Source organism: Schistocerca americana, chromosome 1 (genome assembly GCF_021461395.2).
Source record: "Schistocerca americana isolate TAMUIC-IGC-003095 chromosome 1, iqSchAmer2.1, whole genome shotgun sequence".
Taxonomy (NCBI): Eukaryota; Metazoa; Arthropoda; class Insecta; order Orthoptera; family Acrididae; genus Schistocerca; species Schistocerca americana.
The window spans coordinates 1,073,492,215-1,073,511,872 of record NC_060119.1 but is presented as its reverse complement, the minus strand read 5'-3'; the positions used below and the strand labels follow the sequence as shown (position 1 = coordinate 1,073,511,872).

The 19,658-nt window shown below is 42.4% G+C and overlaps 1 protein-coding gene across 1 annotated transcript in view; it reads left to right on the top strand.

The window, feature by feature from the left end:
- Nucleotides 1–19,658, top strand: part of LOC124617385 — a 1,108,641-nt gene that overhangs the window by 854,058 nt on the left and 234,925 nt on the right. The window lies entirely within an intron of this gene.

Below are 19,658 nucleotides of genomic sequence, written 5' to 3'. Positions count from 1 at the left end.
AGTGTCTGAAGTCGCTGACACACTCAAACCAGCGCAGTGGTGCTCGTCTGGGATGTAGCCTCTTCGAAACCTGGTACTGGAAGAAATATTGACTCCAGTATGTGGCCAACAAGGAGAGTAAGAAGTAGTGGTATAAAATAACTAATCACCAGAATTTGTGTTGAAGCTCTGGATTGAACTGCAAGCCTCACCGCAGTGGAGCGAAGACATGGGGCTTGAGGGTGACCCGTACTTCGGATGGGGACATGAGGCTCGGTGGTAGCTGGCAAGCCCGCGCCGGTTTTTATCCTCTTCCTTCTCTCATCATCATGTAACACAAATACACTGCCGCCGGCCGAAGTGGCCGTGCGGTTAAAGGCGCTGCAGTCTGGAACCGCAAGACCGCTACGGCGCAGGTTCGAATCCTGCCTCGGGCATGGATGTTTGTGATGTCCTCAGGTTAGTTAGGTTTAACTAGTTCTAAGTTCTAGGGGACTAATGACCTCAGCAGTTGAGTCCCATAGTGCTCAGAGCCATTTGAACCATTTGAAATACACTGCCAGAAAAAAATAATACGCCCTTTTAGAGCTTTCCAATTCACTAAAGATTTATTGTTGCAACAGTGCATATGGAGTACACCAAATGATTACATTTACAGCTCAATAGCAAAAGCAGTTCAGAGGTACCAGGTCTCGACACACGCTGAAACACCCATGTTAGTATGCGATGTAGCCTCCACAGGCAGCACTGCACGCGCTGACATGGCCATAAAAGTTAAAGACGGCGATTACTGTCCTGGCATACGTTGTGCCACGCATCCTCGACCTGTTCACCTAGTTCTGTAAGAGTTGTTGGTTTACGACCCACACGTGTCACTTCTCGTTCCATCATATCCCACAACGGGGATCTTAATGACCAAGGAAGTTGCTGCACGTTTTGCATAGCGCGTTCAGTTTCACAGGCATTGTGTGCGCGACCGTTGTCCCGTCCTAACAAGACGTCACCTTCCCGTTGCAAGAACAGCAAAAGAACGGGTCTGACAACATTTTGCACGTACCGAGCGCTGGTTAGCGTCCCCTCCAGAAACATCAACCGCGCACGAGTGTTGTAGCTCATCGCATGCCAGACTATAAGGCCTGGGTTGCGTCCAGTGTGTCTTGGACAAATGCGCTCAATCAGACAGCACTCACTAGGTTTACGCCATACGCGCAAGCGACCATCACTTGCGTGCAGACAGAATCTGGTTTCATCACTGAAGACCACAGCGCGCCGTTCTATCTTCCAAGTGATTCTCTGACGGTACCAGTCGAGCCGTGCACGTCAGTGCTGTGGCGTGGGTGGAAGATGGGCTAGAAGTGTGTGTGCCCGTGGTCCCACTACTATTAACCAGGTCGCGGCAATTCGTATAGACACGACTGCGCTCACACCCCACTTATCCGTTCTCTGGTAGCTCTACTATCTTCCACAGCTGCCCTTGTAATACGACGACCCTGGCGGATGTCTGTGCTGTGTGGACGTTCAGAACTTCGTTCACGGGTGTGAGAATCTTCACGTGACCACTGATACCAGCACCGTTGCACAACTGATGCAGCACATCAAACTTGTGTGGCAACTCTCCAAAACAAACATCCCACCACTTGGAAGACTACAGTTTAATCCCTTCCAAACTCACTCAGTTGTCTGTAGGAAGCATGAGTGCGTCTCCATGCCATGGTTGTCTGCTTGCTTCACACATTTGGACCATACTGAGCCCTCTGGCTGTGAGCATTCCCTATTATAGGGTAGACACAGGTCGCGCTCTAGTAGCTATGCCACTACGCTAACCGTTCGCGGGAGACGTTACAACCGTTATCAGTACAAATACTCAGTTGGTAGAGTACTTGCCCGCGAAAGGCAAAGGTCCCCAGTTCGAGTATCGGTCCGGCACACAGTTTTAATCTGCCAGGAAGTTTCATATCAGCACAGCATCAGCGTGAGAGGTTGCAGGAGAGCTTCTGTAAAGTTTGGAAGGTAGGAGACGAGATACTGGCAGAAGAAAATCCGTGAGGACGGGGCGTGAGTTGTGCTTGGGTAGCTCAGCTGGTAGAGCACTTGCCCGCGAAAGGCGAAGGTCCCGAGTTCGAGTCTCGGTCCGGCACACAGTTTTAATCTGACAGGAAGTTTCAGTACAAATACTATCCACCAGGAGGTACAAGCCGTCATGGGATCAAAATGTACGTCACCTTCCCAGGTGCACTATTTTTTTTCCGGCAGCGTACGAAATCTCATTTTACACACACATACCCATTACGGGCAACTACGCTCAACAGACACACTAAAGACATAACTCACACACCGCGAGAAAAACAACCACTGCGCACGAAGGAAGAAAACCTTTTCCGACTGGATGTCTGTAGCTATGCTTCGGGGTCTGCCAGCTAAAGTCATACGACTCCTTCCATCTTTCCCGTCAGGTTGAGTTCTATCATACACGCCACCTCGCACCCCAATGGGCTATTACCATTTCGAAATATCCATCTATCCGAGTAGGTGCTTCTGACTTCTCCGTATCAAGGCTTGCGTAATTCTTCCAGATTTCCTGGTGCGTGACATTATCCAATTAATAATGAGACCCGATTGTTGGTTCTTCCCTCACAACAGTGTTCCAGAAGACTGATAGAAACCTATATTATTAAACAGCCGACCTATTTCATGTTGCTAAAGCCCAGTTGCAGGTTGCCTATCTAAAAGCTTTCGAAGGGGAAAAAAAATCAGTCTCAATACCAGTATTCCATATAATTATCGAAAAATTAAAATTTAAAAAGTTGTCTTAATCTACTAATTATGAGATACAGCCGAATGTTAATCGTTTAACATGGTAAGACTAGTATTTCGGTTAAAAACAGTGTACACGTTTTGAGCCGGCGGGAGTGGCCGTGCGGTTCTAGGCGCTACAGTCTGGAACCGAGCGATCGCTACAGTCGCAGGTTCGAATCCTGCCTCGGGCATGGATGTGTGTAATGTCCTTAGGTTAGTTACGTTTAATTAGTTCTGAGTTCTAGGCGACTGATGACCTCAGAAGTTAAGTCGCGTGGTGGTCAGAGCCATTTTTAACATGTTTTGAGGCAGCGTAACTGATAGCGGGTAAATACCCAGACGATACTTATCCACTAGTTGAGAATGAGAACACTTAATGACTTTCAACAAACTTAACAAACATTTTCAAACCATTACGAAACTTTTCCTCCTGCCCCCTCCCCCCCCCCCCTCCCCCCAAATGCTGAAAGAAAAAAGCTTATCATTTACTATTTTTTGAAGTTCACGCAGTAGAACTGCCGCATCAGGCATGACGTTTAAATCTGATACTTATTTACCACTAATACTATTCGAAATGCATTTTGTAGACAGTACTCACAAATACCACTGAATGTACTTCCAAAATTATTAGATTGGTGCATACGTTCGTAGCGTTTTCCATAAATTTAATAGACAACACATACACATACCAGAGACTTTTGTCATCAGTAATACATTCTTCTTCACTGTTTATAAGAGTCTCTCAACGCAGGGGTAACTTTTCGATTCTACGTATCTCAAAGTCACATGATTTTGAGGCGAAGAACTCATCGAGCTATGTTCGGAACGCATTTTTATCCGGAAAGGATGTTCCTGAAGGTTGTTCGATAGAGAGTGGAAAAGGTGAAAATCTGAGGGCGCAAGATCAAACGAATAAGATGAGTGGAGAATGACTACCCAGTCTAATTCTTGCACAACGTTTTTTGTCAGTCTAGCAGAATGCGGGCGGGCGCTATCGCGGAGTAGCAACACTTCACGCAGTCTTCCTGTTCGTTGTTGATGGACTGCGACTGCAAGACGTCTCAGTTGTTGAAAACAAATGTCAGCAGTAGAGTGGCTACACCTCGAGGGGAGCAGCTCGTAGTACACCACACCGTCGCTCTTGCACCAAATGCGTAACATTCTTTTGTGGATACAGGGAAGTGTTTTTACGAAGAGTTGCCGCTTTCTTTGGCCAAAACCGTTCCTTAGTTTTCCTTACGTTATCATAAAGACACAATTTCTCGTCACCAGAAACGCTACAGGATAGGAATGGTCGCTGTTGCTCACGAGCCAATTGATAACGAGCAAGCAGAGATGCACATATGGCCACCCAGCTGATTTTTGTGATTTTGTCTTGGAACGTGTGGTACCCATACACCCGATTTTTTAACCTTCCTCATTGCATGCGAATGTCACACGATGGTGGAATGACCATAGTTCATCACAGTTGCCAGTTCTCTAGTACACTGACTTGGATCGTTGTGGATTAATGCGTTTAAACGATCTTCATGAAACACCGAATGTTTTTCTGTACGTGAAGAGTCACTAATGTTAAAACGATTCTCCTTAAAACAAGAAAACCATTTTCTTGCCGTTATCTGTCCAGCGGCATTATCCCCATACTCGGCACTTACATTTCTGGCTGCCTCCGCTGCTGTCACCCCTCTATTGAATTCAGAATATGTCGGAAATGTTCCGATTTCTCCACTTTACACTCCATTTTGTAGCGTCCACACCTCCACTCACTATCTCCAAGTGAGAAACTGACAACAGTGAACTACAAATTAAAATGACGATCGATAAATAAACCCATAGCAACCTGAAGAACAAAAACTCTACGAACTTATGCACCAACCTAATATGTCATTTACGACACACGGTTGAGGACGAGGCCCACGAGAGAGACAGGCCGCGGCCCGTTTGTCACGAAGGTAGGCTTGAACTCGCTCGCTCGCCCAGCTCAGCAGAAAAATGCCTTTCTAAACCTTTTAACTCGCAGCTGGGTGCGTACGTACTAACGAGAATTGCATGTTCTACTGGAATCTGCTATTATGAAGTCTTATTGATTAACAGTAATACAACAACATTTAATTTAAGATCAGCACTCAGTATAAATTGAGTAAGGCTTGTTGAAAGCATTCAGTCACTTCTGCGTAACAGTCCTCATTTCATAGAAGAAGTGGTGCCTTATGTAACTTATACTGATGTTTGAATGATTTTAATTTTATTGTACCCCACTACAATATTAACAAATTATTAGATGCTCTATGGACTTCCGATCATTGTAGGACTAATAACAGTAAGAACTCGATAATAGCGGATTCCAGTAGAAGACAATTCTCGTTTGTACGTAAATACCTAGTTACGAGTTAACAGGAGTAGAAACGCAGTTTCTCTGCTGAGTTGAGCGAGCGTGCGAGCTCAGGCCTACCTTCGTGACGTACGTGCCGCGGCCTGTCTTTCTCGTAGGCCTTGGTTCAGGAGATACGACGTCATAAACATTGATATGCTTGGAAAACTAGATTTTGCTTAAGATGGAGTGCAAATTACGACGACTATGCTCATATTGTGCTCGAAAATGAGAGCCGTTAAAGACTTCCAACAAATTATTTACAGTATTTCGAACCTTTTCTAATCTTTCTCTCGCTTACATGCTTAACTCTTCACAGTAACGGGTGTTCAGTGATTTAAACTGTCAGCACCTCATGATATTGCGGTTAGCGTTGCTGATTCTCGATCACGGGGCCTCGGGTTCAACTCCCGTCCGGGTTGGGTGTCTTCTCCGCTCAGGCTGTGTGTGTGTGTGTGTGTGTGTGTGTGTGTGTGTGTGTGTGTGTGTGTGTGTGTGTGTGTGTGTGTCTGTTTTCGTCATCATCTCGTTACTGTCGACACGCGAGTCGCTAACGTAGCGTCAATTAAAGAGCAGCAACTAGTGACCAAATATCCCAGATACGGGCCAAGAATGCCATGCGCACATTTTATTTCGTTGGTTTGTAATAACTATTTGGACGCAGTTGGCTTCATCCCTGATTTTGTCTCATGTTTCCACAAGCGAAGGCGTGGCACGACTACTTTCTTATTTTCTGCAAATAAAGAGCTCTGCAGGAGTGTGGTATTATGGTCACCTACAACAAGATCCTTTGAAATTTTGTATGATTTGGGGCTGCACAAGATAAGGAATTGTCTGGGCGCAGTCTATATTATTTCTGAAACTAAAGTAGTTGTGATTATAATATAAAACTTTGCCAGCACTATTTGTGTGTGTGTCATACTGTACTATGTTCACATTTTGTAAACGGGACGTCAGTCACGGACACATGTTTAAAAGGAAGGATTTAATGAAAAAGAAATATCTGAATTCCACTTCAGTATTTGGAAGGAGCGAAATGCCACAGCAGTTAAATTAACTGTAATGCCCCAGATTTCGGACGTTTAACATTGGTTCAAATGGCTCTGAGCACTATGGGACTTAACATTATGGTCATCACTCCCCTAGAACTTAGAACTACTTAAACCTAACTAACCTAAGGATATCACACACATCCATGCCCGAGGCAGGATTCGAACCTGCGATCCCTGAGTCAACAGATGGGGACGTTTGCAAGACAACAACCGTTTAACATTGACCGTTCTGTCTCTTTATAATATGTGTAACAGTAAAAATGTTATCACTTTGGAAATTCTGTGTATGTTTGACTGTTAATGAATCATACAGGAACCGTTGCGTATTGTGTTTGTTTAAACTAATACAACAGAGTTTCGTTTGTAACGTATGTATCGGATCTGGCGAGTTCCCTCCATTGACTATTTGTACATGTATTAAAATTTGGCAAGCGCAGCATGTAAACAACGAATCTGTAACTCGAAATGCATACGACATTGTTATAATGCCTTCGGTCTTCTTTTTATAGTCATTTACCTTCTGAATCATCGTGAAATAAAATCTGCCCACTGTGGACACAGCAGTGCTTCATACTTATTACAGAAACTTCCGAAACATCAGTAACATGCCCATGAACTGAATCAAATATGGCGGATAAGAAGTGTGCAGATAGGGCTCGTAATTAAACTGTTCCACATACATTGATTTACGGAACACGTTTCTAACTAACAGAGAAGCCGCTTGAAGTTCCTCTCACCCTTAGATACTCATAGACATTTCTGTTTATCACGTATATAAGAACAAAAATTATCCGTGCTTTGCAACTAAATGTTTAATATGGATTTTAACCAAATATGCTTCACCTATTCCTATTAGGCATCATCAGTGGTCTATAAAATCATTGTATACATATTTTGTTGTTAGATAAATAGCGTTTCCTGGCAGTACGTTAATGTTATCTTCCTATTTACAGTTATAAAGTTGTGATCAATCAATTTCTTTTATGATTCGTATTCTTTCCGTGTATCTATTTTTTCTTGCGTGAATAATAAATCTCAGCACTGTAACTGAAAATAGTAAGATAACCTAAAGTATTGCCAGCAAACATTACATGTCCAGTAACAAGATACATATAGTTAAATAATTATCTTTTATAGACCACTCAAGTGCTTAATAAGAATAAGTGAAACATGTCTGGTTAAAAACAAAATAAATATTCAACTGCAAAAAGTGGATGACATTTGTTCTTATCCACACGATAAACACAATACTGAAATAGCAGCTGACGAAGAATGGCTGCAGACATAAGCAATACACCTATGATTATTGTATCAAGTGGGCACTGGAGCGAGGACTGGGTGTCAAAAGGCTGACTAACACTTTCAAACATTTTTTTAAAACTAAATATTATCTACACTTTCCTAAATTTTTAAGTATATGTTGGACGAATTGAAATAGATAAGAAATTTAAACCTTTCACAAGAACTGTTATTTCCAGTCAGTCGAATTTAAAAACATAAAATTAAAAATCATTCACAAGAACAAATTTACAGAACAATAACTTATTGTAAAATTTCTAATTTCTTACGAAACTCTGGTAACGCTACCCTTTTATTTTTTTAATCATAGGGTAATCATTTAAACGAACTCCAAGAGTAGTTCACAAACCTCAAACAAAAACATTTTAGACGACCATTCACATACCTTGAAAGCATGTAGTTATTCAAAACTTACAATACAATCGAAAGCAATGACAATAGTTTAAACTACTATAAAATGCAAGGCTCCGCCCAAGTAAGGTGTTCCCTATGACCGAACCTCGGTCAACGCTATCTACATAGTACGCTGCGGATCCGGTACAGCTAACAGCCGTGGCTCCCAAGTCGGTGCCAACTGACGTAGGGTCATTCAACACCTCCTAAATCAGACATTTCTTTACGCGAGCTGGAAAGAACAATAATTAGCGCATGGAAAGCAAAATGAGTACAACTGATGGCCACTGCGAGTCTGAAGTTACAAGATAATATTACAATGACAGCATTAGCAAGGATTTCCACATTCTGAATTTGACTCATCATCGTAATCAAACGACCGTGTTCATGATCAGTTAACCACTCACTCAACATTAGTACCTTTAGGTAATCCCGTACATGAATAACATACAGTGCTAAATCAAACCCCTCGGGTGCTAGCAGCAATCCTTTACAAATTTCCGTGTCCTTGTGCTAACAAGTTTTCGAATTCGCAATACCTTTCTCCATGCACAATAGCATACACCGTATCAGACCAACAAATGTCGGCAATAGAGTGAAATTCAGAAAGAGAAGAATGAGAAGAATATTAGGTGGCACAAAATAAAATCACATTCTGTCAATTACTTGATACCACCACTCCTTCGGACGTTAAGATCTATAGAATAAATAATTTATGGACTTTCAATACACCAGTAACTCAAAGCCACCCAGTGTCAGGTGTATATCGTCACAGTGGAAGTAGTGGATGTAAGTGTGTTCAGGTTAACATACCAAATCAGTACTTTGCTAGCTACGATGACCTCGCACTGCATGCGCACTCCTTCCCTTTACGACTCCCGATGGTGCCACCAACGCGGATCAACGAGGGAATTATTTGCAGATGTGGCAGTCGTCGGCACACTATTTTTACATTTCTAACAACGCAACAAAACATATCTTAGGCCTGAATTACGGTACACAGTGTATTTTATTGTCAATAGTTCAATATGAAATCTTTTCTGAGCCTTTATTCGAGGGCGTCCTGTTCCTTTTTGAAACTGAGTTACCTCTTTCTTCTTCATAGCTATTCTTGATTTTTAAAGTAGAGTTCGCATGCAAGGTCGATTTAGCTACATCAATATTCCCACCTCTTGGAGGACATCAGCACTTAATCGTGAGAAACTCGGAGAACCCACGTCTTGTATCCGGCGTGGAGTGGGAAGAGACAGTGCTGTGCCATTCCCTATACAACATACCTATTCTGGAAAACACAAGCCGCTGCGAAGATACGTAAATTACGTCTCTCATCGAAGCTGTTATTCCTTGTTTAATCCTTAGTCTGGATACTAAAGAATGGTTAGCAGTAACTCTAGTTACATACAGTGGCAATTCCTTCAACTCAAATGCCCCTTTTCCCAGGGCGTCCGCCACCACACACAGTAACGCACACACGTTCATAATAAACGAATGTCAAACAGCATACAGATACCACGACACAAATTAGACGACAGAAAAACACAGCAACAACTACAAAAAGTAGTACATACACTGAGATGATAGAACTCATGGGATAGCGATATACACTTACACAGATGGCGTACACAAGGTACAAAAGGGCAGTGCAATGGTGGAACTGACATTTGTACTCAGGTGATTCATCTGAAAGGTGTCCGATGTGATTATGGCCGCGCGACGGGAATTAACAGTTGGAGCTAGACAAAATCGATAGGGACGTCAGTATTTAGAGATCCACAGTGTCAAGAGTGTGCCGAGAATACCATATTTCAGACACCACCTTCCACCACGGACAACGCAGTGGTCGACTGCCGTCGCTTAACGACCGACAGCAGCGGCGTTTGAGTAGAGTTGTCAGTGCTAACAGCCAAAAAACAATGCGTGAAATAACCGCAGAAAGCAATGTGGGCCATACGACAAACGTACCCATTAGGACAGTGGAGAGAAATTTGGCATTAATGGGCTGTGGCAGCAGACTACCCACCCGAGTGCATTTGCTAACAGCACGACATCGCGTGCAGCGCCCCTCCTGCCTTTTTCTATATACCTTGTCTCCTGTGGTCGTGACCATATCAGTTGGACCGTAGACGGCTGGCAATACGTGGCCTGGTCAGATGACTCCCAGTTTCAGTTGGTAAGAGGTGATGGTAGGGCCATGGGCCCAAGTTGTCAACAAGGCACTGCCGAAGCTGGTGTTGGCTCCATAATGGCATGGACTGTGTTTACATGAAATGGACTTGGTCCTGTGGTGCAACTGAACTGATCGCTGACTGTAAATGGTTATGTTCAGATACTTGGAGACCACTTACAGCCATTCATGGACTCCACGTTCCCCAACAATTATGGAATTGTAGTAGATGACAAGGCGTTCTGTCACCAGGCCACAATTGGTTTGGAGAACTTTGTGGACAATTCAAGCTAATCATTTGGCCACCCAGATCGCCCGACACGAAGCCCATCGAACATCTATGGGACATAATCGATTTCTGTAGGTGACTTCCGACGACTTGATGTGTCCATGCCACGTCGAGTTGCTGCTTGCTGCACTACGCCGGACTAAAGGACTCCGGACACGATGTTAGGAGGTATCCCACGACTTTTGTCACTTCAGTGTATATGTGCCTTAGCGCGTCACGTGCCTGCAACGACATTAAGCGCCATTTAACTCCCGGTGGACGGTGCTAATAATGTTATAATGTTTTTTGTAACGGAAACTGCGAGTGCCCATAATTCAAGGCTTAATTTCGGCCCGAAAGGCATCTTCCAGGATTTTTTTTTTTTTTTTTTTACTCACTACAACAAGTCCTGTACCGGAGATTTAAAACAGCACACATGTATTAAATCACAACGTAACTACAATTTGCCGCTACGCCGGCACCAATGAGGGTGGCAAGGGGGAACCAGCGTGATGCGATGGGCCAGGAATACCTTCATGTCATTCAGCGCTAAATGCTTTGTTAATTAATACTGGACATACATGCACGAACAGCTAGAGTGCAACTGTTTCAACGTCACGGCTGGCGGAAGTTGGAAACATGACGTCATAGTAATGAAGTCACGAACACTACCGACTTGTGCCGATATGTATCGAGCAGAACTAGGGAGCAAAGTGATACTACTACGGGGACAGATGTTAGTACCTGTTGTTTATACTAAATCTTGTGGCTTTATTGGTTTGATTGTAAGAAATTGTGTTTTAAAAGCCTGAATTTCAGAACAGTATTTTGTAAAAAAAATATTTCTTATTGTAAGTTTTATCACGAGTTTCCAAAAATCGAAATTTGTGATTTTTATGGTCGCGAGGAAGGGGGCGGTGTTCATGGTTAAAGTGGTGCGTTCCGGGACCTAAAATTTTAGAAATTAAGCACTACAGCCAGTGTCTACATCACTGGAAGGCTCCCACACAAATCAATCCTTTCACCGTTGGTAGCGTGCGTACCTACAGCAACTTCGTCATCACACTCTTGTGTCATCAGAGGTTAGACCTTTGGTGGTCAGTGAGATGTTAAGCAGTCTTGCTGTAATGGGTCTGCCTTCTTGAAGCAGCCTTTAGCTGGACACCACACACAGGCAGAAAGGGGAATAGCATGGTATGGATAGCATCGTGTATGGTTGCCTGGTAAGCCAGGAAAATACGTGACGGAGCTTTAACTACAGAGAATTATATACTCATATGCCTTCACATTCGTAAACCATCCTCTACTACTCCAAATTACCTAATAACGTCCATCCTCATACCGCACTGATTTCTCTCGAATCCTTAGACATTTAACAAACATACCCGAAACGCTCCACGTCTTAAGGCCAGAAGTGATCCCACACCGATTAGTAAAGAGCTGAACTCCAAATTTTTGTGTAGTACTTGGCTGATGAAATATGACAACACCTACCGCAAAACGGTTACAATGATTAATCGATGTAAGGTCACTTCTAGCACTATGAATAGATGTGTTTAGTTTTTCTTTCTGTCCCCCACCCCCTCCACACACACACACACACACACACACACACACACACACACACACACCTCCGCAAAGCATGGGACCACTCTATATAACACTGCGAAGTGTGCTGGATGTCACGCAATGTTCGTTTCCAACATATTCTGCTCAATGACAATGCATGCCGACAGAACTGGAAGAAAGCACTACTCGATCTGCTGTAAAAGGAAAGCAGAAGGCGTGAGTAAGCACGAGTTAGGATCTAAAAACATACTAATCTTCTGCTGCGTGCTGCGCGAGATGTCACGTCCATTCATAAACAAGATGAAACACTTCGCTAGCGAAAAATATTGTCACCGAACTAACCAGTTTTGCTCAGCGACCGTGTCTAAACTAGTTCCTGACCTTCAGGGAACAGCATTCCGGAATTGCAATGTAACTTCTTTTGCACAGATTGTGTGTATTTGGAATTCATTTCCGCTCTTGAAGCACGTATGTGAGTCAAGATTTCCACTGCTTTACTCAGAGAGGTGAGTTTATGGCCACTAAAATGGTGGCAAAAAAAACACGTAAGGACTTGTGGCCAGGAATGCAGATGTCAAAGAAGAAGCTAATTTTATCGCTCAGTTACATTTCTAGGCGCACATGAAGTTTAAACTTAAGCGCCTACTCGACGTATGGATTTTCAGACGGGTATGTGAGCCAGTTCGTGGCTGCTGACTAACACCAGGCCAAGTGAGGGAACGCGTTCGGGAGGATAGGGATTCCAACTCAGAATCTGAGTGATGTCCCTATGTTACTACCTTCGAATACCTGGATGATTTCATGCAAAGGTCACGACCGAATTCCTGTCGCCATTCTCACCCAAAGTGAGTTTTTACCCTACTTGCAACAGCTTCGTTGTCGGTGAGACGATGAGTATTAATCTTCCTTCCTTTTCATTTACTAATATAGTGAGACAATCTGTGGACTCTGAAATACACTGAAGGAAAAAGGATCGCACCACCAAGGAGCTGTCCGACATAAACGAAAGTTGGTAGGCGCGTTTCTACATCTGAAAGATGACATCTATTCAAAATTCGTGTCAGTGGCATAAGAGTGGCGCTAATAGTGCCCCACTACGAGGATGCAAATCAGGTTTGTTTTAAATACACGCTGTAACGGTCGTGAGCGTTAGTTACCTTTGGGATTGGAAGTGGTGAGTTGATGTTAGTCAAGAATGCCTTTAAGGCGACAACGACGTCTTTATTAACGCCTCACTGAGTTTGGACGAGGTCCTGTAGTAGGGCTACGAGATCCTGGGTATTCCTTCTGCAATATTGCAGAAAGACTTGGCTGGAGCGTAGCCAATGTACATGATTGCTGGCAGCGGTAGTCACGGAAGAAGACCGGGCGCCGGACGGACACATGGCACTACAAACAGGGGCGTATGGCCCTGGGGCATCGTACTGCATCTGCAGCTGTAATTTCAGCAGCAGTTGACACCAGAGTGATAACGAAATGTTACAAATAGGTTACGGCAAGGACAGCTTTAAGTCAGACGCCCTGTAGCGTAATTGAGGGTTGGGTGGAGGTCTGTTGTGTTTACTGATGAAAGCTGGTTCTGCCTCAGTGCCAGTGATGGCCGTGTGTTGTTTAGAAAGAGGCCAGTTGAGGGCCTGTAACCAACCTGTCTGCGTGCTAGCCGGACGGTGTGGCCGTGCGGTTCTAGGCGCTTCAGTCTGCAACCGCGCGACCGCTACGATCGCAGGTTCGAATCGTGCCTCGGGCATGGATGTGTGTGATGTCCTTAGGTTAGTTAGGTTTAAGTAGTTCTAAGTTCTAGGGGACTGATGACCACAGATGTTAAGTCCCATAGTGCTCAGAGCCATTTGAACCATTTGAACAAATATATCCACGAAATTTCATTACTCTACATCATTTTTTGGTGTTGTGATTTATTTCCGTCAGTGTATAACGGCTTGTCTAGTTTTATCTATATTTTGCTGTTGTAGGCGTGACTACTCAGTGCACTGGAAGTATAGATAATAACTCCCTAAGCCTAAAAGATTTCGTGTTTTAACAGAACACATGATGCATTTCGTGGATCAATCATCACGTGTAAATCGTTTAATATATTATTTGTGTCTGTTTTTGAACGAGAGGATGCAAAATGTGCGTGCCTGCTGTGGGAAGGTTAAATGGTTAGATGTTAAATTTTGAACTTTGCAAATCAAACAACGAAATATAATGTGATTCTTAAGTTTTTCCCGGCTAATTAGTTGGTCCAACAGTCAATGGGTGTTCATGGTTTGCAGTTGACACGGCGACTAGTACATCCATGGACGGTTCGATCAACGGAGAATGTGAAAAATTGTGAAAAACATTGATTTGCTGACATTACAGGGTTGAAAATGTTCTTCCCAAGTCTTCTGGTAAGTTTTTCTTTGTTATTTTCGTTGTTTTATTCGCGAACTTCGAAATTTAACAACTAACCTTCTCACAACAGGAACGTACGTCTCTCACCGCCTCGCTCAAGCGCACAGAAACCACATAAATGGTGGTGTTATGCAAAGATTTGCATCTGATGATGGGCCCACAGGTTCCGAACTGCATCATGTAGTTGAATAAAATACGAAAATTTTTTGTGACGCAAGGCGTTATTATACATACTTCATGTGTATAACAGCTTCTGTTAAATGTTTGTATCTTACAGACACGAAGAGTTGAGTACTGTATCGACTATACATCATTATGATCTTTACCGAAAGTAAACTGTTTACACTTTGTATTCCAAGCGATATAAAATGACATGGCTACTTAATCTAGCAGCTGGTATGAGTAGAGGAACTCAGATGCCAAACAGCGTGATGTTAAAAAGAGTTCTCGGAAAGCGAGTTACATGAGAACAGTTCATCTCTTTGGTACTATCACAAAATAAAACATATCTAAAGAGCTGCGTAATTAAGTCACTGGGTCATTCAATCGGTCCGATAAGGTAAAAAAATGTAAAAATAATTCGTTTGTACAGACTACAAGGAGGTGTACAGCATAAAATGGCATTCTGTAAACATGAGAAAGAAGCCAAAGCGTATATAATTACAACCTATACACAATCTCGCAATAAAATTAGCGACTGTCAGCAGAACAAGAAAAGATCTTTGACACTCATCATCCACGAATGAAATAGGAAGCGAAAAACATGACACAGAAGCCTTAATCATTCGCCGTCATATTCGTTTTACAGACAGGAGACCTCAACAGTCAGACTTCGGCATTCAGTTGCAGTAAGATTCATTTGAATTCGTAAGTTTGACAGTGCCACCCTGAACAGTTTCTTGCCATCGGTTCTATTTTCGTCAAGGTATTAAAGCCGTTTACAATAATTAATTTTATGAATGCGATAAATGCATGTAAAATCTGTCTTTATTATCACAGACTGAAAATGGGGCGTGCCTAACGTCATCATGACACGATGAAGCTCAGGACAAGATTTATGTTGTGTAAGTTCTCGTACTGTTCCAAATCATAGCTTTTCTTCCATACTGGTCTTCCTTGACAGTTAATTTCTTTTGTACTGCCTTTAAGTATTTGTTGCTTATCTACCGTATTGTCATTCCTCCTGTCTTTCTTCCATTTAGTAACTTTTCTAATTGAATATTTTTGGAACTCATCAATGTTTTCCTGTTATGGATCAGCTATTTTCTTCAGAAAATATGCTCTTATTTCCTGAGTGTGCTAATCTTGTAAGTGTATGGCGATATGGGGGCTGTTCTGTTAGAATATTTAATTGTTTAACATTTTCTCATATATGGTGTATTGCTATTTCAAAGTTGTGTGGGTTGCTGATACGGTGGTTAATGTCTAATCATAACAGAGCACGTAGTTTATCCATCCACTCGTCTTTTGATGCATTTCTGGCGCAACTAGTGTTTACACTCCAACAGGTGAAAACTGAAAGTGGTAACAGTGCGTGCAGAAGGGAGATTTTTTAGATAACGTTCGGCATAGTTCAGAAATTTGTTCACGTATATTCTGATAACACTACAATTAAATTAGCCAATCGCGATCCACATATAAAATAATTACAGTTCCTCTGAACAGTTACATGTGTGCGGTCTGGACGTATTATTATGAATATTTTCGATCTAATACAATTTATAAATACCAGAGACGTACCTTTAGTTAACAAGTTTCTCCATCTGAGGGCGGGTCAGTTTGTTAATATCACTGAAGTTTACAAATAATACCATTAAAAGGCTCGATAACGATTCATGATTGCGTACGTGTTCACATTGCAGGTGTCATTACTTTCCAGTTATTACCGGATACATCATACTTCTATGAAGTAGAATCACACGATCTTTATACAACAAACAAAACATTGGTAGAATTGTTGTGACATCCTGTTTAATTAGTTTCGCACTTCTATCTTGCACTCTCTAGCTACAAAACAAGATTTCAACTTAAGGTTGAAATATCGGACAACGATACATCGAAATATCGATGTATCGGAATATGTTACGAAATATCTTTCATTGATATTTGTCCAGCCGATATATCAGAGACATTGATATTTTGTGGCGATGTAATCGGAAAATATGGTTTCATCATCTGACTCATAACAGAGAAAACGTAAATCTACTTTCTTAGTCATGAAATAGTTACAACATAACAATTTTCTTTCTGTGAAGTTCTCACAGAAATTTTGACTGTCGTCAATTGTGTATTTTGGTAACCTCCTTTCACTCGAGAGAACGTTTGGTAGAAAACGGGAAAGACGAAAACAGAGAATAACTCTTGACTTTGCAGACACTTATCCAGAATTGTCAGTGTATTTACAAATGCCACCTCCTTGACAGTTAGGAGACAATCCACTCACAATTTCAAGGAAAATATCTCATAGTAGTTCCAGTCTGTGTCAGATAGCTGGGACATATTTATCAGCTGAAGTGACTACAGTTCCGGCACGAAGGCTATTTTCACATGATGAAGTGATTACTCAAAGAAGTAGATTAAAAGCAGAACACGCCGACATACTAGTTTAAGTTTTTTTTTTAAATAAATTTCATTCATACTACCCATATTTTGAGTTTTTTCTGCCTATTATTTCAGTTGCTGTAGTATAACTTTATTTGTTCCTAAGATTTTTCTGTTTGTATGTAAAATAATATATTATTAAATTTGGTTTTTCTTAATGGTTTTATTAATCCATAAAACCCACTCCACACAGTTTTTAATAACACGTGAAATCATAGGTTGCAATGTAAATTCTAAAATTAATAGTTTTGCACCGATTTATCGAAACATCAATATTCTTCATACCATTAATCATCGATGTTGATATTAAGAACGTCGATATTCGGTTCTGTCGGATATCGATATCTAGTTTCGTCCCATTCCTACTACAGCTGCCTGGCATGTTGTCTTGGCCCCAAAGTCCAATCCCGGCGAAAATGATATAACGCGAATTACTAGCGCAGGCGCGCAATATTAGGCACTGACGAATAAGATCGGATGACAGAGCGCTAACAAACTTTCGACAAGGACATTGGCCGTGACATTCCTGAAAAACCTTTGTGTAGTTTCTTGCGTACAATACAAAGAATAGTGATCTCGCTGAGTTCGTAACGATTCTGCCTATAGCAAATCCCGCATTTTATAGTTTTTGTCCCCTTGTTCGTTATCTATGGATGCTGCACTCACGTTTATTGCGTCTATCTGGGTATCGTTCTCCTTTGTACGTGGGTTCCTGCTGAGCTGTCTCCGCAGTGAATGGCCCATTCTGTATCAAAATAGCCTCGTTAGTCACAAGGTCCTTGCAGCCAGATGCAACAGCCATGTTCGGCTCCCCGATGTACATCTCTTTACCTGTCATTCTTTACTTCCCCTTTTGTTGTTTTCACAGTGAATGCTGCTGATGTTTGAAAATGGTTTCGTTCTTCACATATCCTTCGCTGCCGTATACAAGAACTTTGTCTTGCAGATAGTAGTAGAGATGTAACTCTTCAGTTGCTAATGGTATTGCTACCTCATAACGCCTTGAGGAGCGGCATAAGAATGCGAGTTGATCACCTTCTCTTTTTCAGTTCCAAGCGTCTTATTTTACTGACTTGTGGCACTGTGCTAATGACGCTTTTTGCTTTAGTATCAAATCGGTTTCGTTTTGGTGAATCTTTTACACCTGTAGAACCTGTGCATGATTCAAGTGGACATTTTTACCACCAACTCATCACCAGAAAGTTGCCAGGCATGAAGGTAATTTATATTGTTACAATGTTGCTGACTCAGCCTCGGCGAATGGGCGTAAGTATTCTCGTTAAAGACGCTAGCGAGATCTCAATCAGCAGTAGTACTTGTATCCGCTTTATATATTAGGCGTGATCATTGCATTTCTCTAAGCATTCTCCACCACGAATAATCGTCCAGCATCAGGACAACTAACTGTAGGCAGCAGGGCTCCCGATAACTGGCACATCGCTCGGTCGTTCCCAGGCCTGGGGCCGCATACGTGCCAGCGAGTGCGTAGAAGGTTTCAGCGCACCTACCGCCGTGAGCCGGCGCACAAACGGCCCCTGTATTGTTGCGAAACAGTCGATCAGAGAAGCCGCATTCTCTGGCACTAAACTGTGTATGCGTTCTCACTTAGGAACCGCAAAGGCTACGACCTGAAGCAAAAGTACACATTTTTTTCACTCGAAAAAAAATAGTGATGAATTTGATTTCCACATTTTTATTCAATAATTTTGCTCATCATTTTACACGATTTGGTGAAGGGTTGCCGCGGACCCCCTAGAAATAACCGGCGGACCCCTAAGGGGTCCGCGGACCACACGTTGGGAAGCCCTGAGGTAGACTATTTGTCTCGTCATACTGCTTTTGTATATACGCCTATCGCTCCGAATGCGCTACCACATAAGAAGTTTTGAAATCGGCACAATATCGTCGTCCTCCTTTCGAATCGATTCTCTAGCTACAGAAGAATGTACTCAACTTCACTAAGAAATAAATCGCAGTACAGACCCACACTGTAATGGAATAAACCCACGTTGGAATTGCTGTGACTTAAGATGATATTTTTAAAAAAAATTAGTAATGATGAGGAAAACATGGCAATACTGACTAGTTGTACGCCTGTAGTCGCGGGAAGACATTTAACTTGTAGAGAGGGGCCTTTCTGCGCAGCGGAAATGCCTATTATCTCCACAAAATTTTAGAAATTTCCAGTGGAGCGAAACAAGTTTGGCACATTTAGTGAAGCCTGAGCGAATGAGAACATTTTTAGCGGTATTTAGTCACTACCTTTACTAGAACCGATGTTTCTTAGTGGAAAAGTGTTCAAATGTGTGTGAAATCGTATGGGACTTAACTGCTAATGTCATCAGTCCCTAAGCTTACACACTACTTAACCTAAATTATCCTAAGGACAAACACACACACCCATGCCCGAGGGAGGACTCCAACCTCCGCCGGGACCAGCGACACAGTCCATGACTGCAGCGCCTGAGACCGCTCGGCTAATCCCGCGCGGCTCTTAGTGGAATAAATGGTTTTCCAATACACGCATATGCACGCCAAATGAACTTCTCACATAAATAAAATAAGAAAAGCGGTAAATAATTAGCGTATGGTTTTGACGCTCTAACAGCAGTCATGTTTTCAGACTAAGTTGTGGGAATTCACCTCTTCCTATTATGCAAACAACTGTACCTTTTAATCACCAAAGCAAGCTTCGCCATCATCATCTGTGTATCTTTTTATTCAATTCTAGAAAAAATAAGAATTGAGTAAAATGACTCACTTATGATGCCA